Here is a 2837-nt window from a genome sequence, read left to right as displayed (position 1 = left end):
ATTCACGTTCTAATGAAACCACTGTGTGGCGAAAAAACCAACAGAAAGATTGAAATAAAATCACAAATACATATACAAGAGAGAATTTTCCGGCAATGATGAGTTATTGAGTTGTTCGGTCTAAAATGTGAGGACCATTTTTTCGAAAGTGTTCCTATTTCCAGTATTCAATAGCACCACTTCGAGCGACGAAAAGGCCTTGAGAAGGGCGTCTCCTCGTTTGTTCGTACTAACACTTCCCCAGTCCACAGCCCATGCGTTAAAATTACCTGCTATCACGTTATTTGTAGTTGTTAGGATTTCTTGTACAAAATCATCCAATATCTTCTCAAATGCACCTTATGGGACACTCGGTGAGATATAGTAACTATCAAAGTTGATTCCACAGATCTTGGCTCGTGTGAAGTAGGCCTTTCCTAACAGTGGATTTTCCTAGAAAGCTTTGCCTCCACACGACCATATGGCAGCTTTGCTGGTGATGTCTGAGGCCAATGTGGCGTTGTCTATGTTTTTGTACTGTTCGCATGTATTGCTACATCCACCTTCTCTTCAAAGACGGTTTGTTTAAGCAACTCTTGCGTAGCTTCGCAATGATTCAGATTTAGTACTTGCTCCTGTCAACCGAATTGCTACATGCTGCTGCCAGATGCCCATATTCCAGACACTTGAAACACTTTTATAAATTAGGCATTTCTCGTAACCTGCAGAATACCCATCCTGTCCTAATTTTTTGGGCGACTAGCAGTATCCTTGTTTCCAGCGCAGAGAGGCTTACTACCGCAACCTGTGTACTCGCATATACCGCCCTGTGGTTCTTTATCGCACTCACATCAAAAATATTTAGTTTTTTTTCACCTGCTTCCATATAGCTTCCGAAATGTCCTCTTGGTGGTGATTTCGTCCAGGTCCCGAATTTCTACTATAATTTCATGGGTAAGCAATTTGACTTTTGCCTGGTCTCCTAACAGTTTGCTTATTTCGCACTTCAGTTCGCTTCTACCTTCCATTTGGGTTTCTTTGAGTTCCAGCAATATTTCGCCTTTTGCTGTCTTCTGTGTGATAGCTGAAATGTGGTTACCGTAAGTAAGACTTTATGCTAGTAAGCCCTTAAATATAAAAATTAATTCTGCTCAGTCAGAGATAGGCTCGTCGTATATGCTTATATGGTTTTTCTAAGATTACCAAGGTTCACAGATTCACATCTACAATCATATATATTTTGTACATAGGATTTCGGCTAAAATATTGTTGTTTTTTTCAATGGAAAACTCTGCTGTCATTTCCACATAATAAAAGCAATAATGAAGAGTTTAGGATATACACATACAAATTTGAATAGCATAAGCAAATACATATAGGGTGCCACAAGTAGTTTCGCGGCTGCTGCCCTTATTCACAACCGTTTTTACCACAACAATCGTGACCTTAAGATTGGTTGACATACAAGCAAAATATTTACAGCACAGTAGTTATCTTATTATTGTTATTTTTGGAAACTGCCTTTTGAAGACCGCTATAAAGGTCATTTAGATATTGAGTTGATGTTAGAAGCGTTAAGATGGTTGACGGTGCGTATGAGTAATATGCGAGTGTTTATATTTGGCAGTCTAAAATGTCTTTTCGTATTTCTAATCAAACTTCAACTTATTTTTTTTATATTTATACCAATAAATAATTAAACAAATATATTTCATTTTGGTCGACCCCTTTTTGCTATTTTTTCGCTAGAGACATTATTCCATCAGAGTAAATCGAAATTTCGAAATTTGCAGAGCGAGCGAACCATTGTTGTGCTACACGAACTGATACAGTATCATCTCAACAAACTTCACAAATTTCAGTGGTGGCTTGCATGGCATTCTTCCTTTTCTAAGTAAAGGTAGCAAGAAAAGAAGAGCTTAAGTGTCTTCACTACTGGGGAAAGGAAATTTATCGAACGGTAAAACTTTCAGTAGGAGGGGCATTCCTCCAATTTTCAACACATCGGGTATGAGAGGATTGATTGGCGATAAGTTGAGTACCGTCTAAGCTAATGGGCTGGTGCCCATCTGAACGTATGCATTAGTGAAAGTAAGTGGCACTCAGTGTTCAGACTTTTGCGCACCGGACAGGTGGCAGTCTTTGGGCGTTGATGGTCTAAGAGTGCAATTGAACTTCCGGCTAAAATAGCCAACGTACTTCTTAGGGTCCAAGCGGCATAGCCATCGAATTAAATTTTAACTTGATCGTTTATGTGTCTTCGGATTGGACAAAGCCTTGGGACTACAGAGTTTTTTGTTAGCCGTCTGCCCGGAGTGGCTGCACACTGCGCGAACTAGATGCCGATCCTTAGAGGCAAATGTTTGAATTGTGCCGTATAAATAACTTTTACTTGCTTTGAAGGAGATGAAATGGACAAAATTCACAGCAGTACAAAAAATAAGAACGGGCTCACCTCTCTGAACCAAAACTTTAGGCTTGTTTCCACTATTTATTAGATGTTTTATGTGAAGTTTACATAAAATCAGACAAGCGGCACTGATGTCCGCAATTTGTCCACATTGTTATCCGGCTAATTTTCAAAGTGAAACGGTAAAATGAAATTGCCAGCATTAAAAACTCCACCCGAAACATTGTATTCATTAATTCTTGAGACATCTCAAACGTCGAAGCTTTGTTTGAGTCAAGTTCAGCAATACGATTCGTCATTTCAAATGACATCTTTTGGTGCTACAAAAATTATGTTTCCTTTGCCAATTTCTTTTTGATCCCGCTTATCCCTGTGACTCCAACTGATATCCCATTTAAATTCAAACGATTACATTACTATTTCACTTTATACGTAGCAAAGTACATAC

Source organism: Bactrocera dorsalis, chromosome 3, assembly GCF_023373825.1.
Source record: "Bactrocera dorsalis isolate Fly_Bdor chromosome 3, ASM2337382v1, whole genome shotgun sequence".
NCBI classification, from domain to species: domain Eukaryota; kingdom Metazoa; phylum Arthropoda; class Insecta; order Diptera; family Tephritidae; genus Bactrocera; species Bactrocera dorsalis.
The sequence above is the reverse complement of the archived record's forward strand: the minus strand, read 5'-3'. Positions refer to the sequence as shown.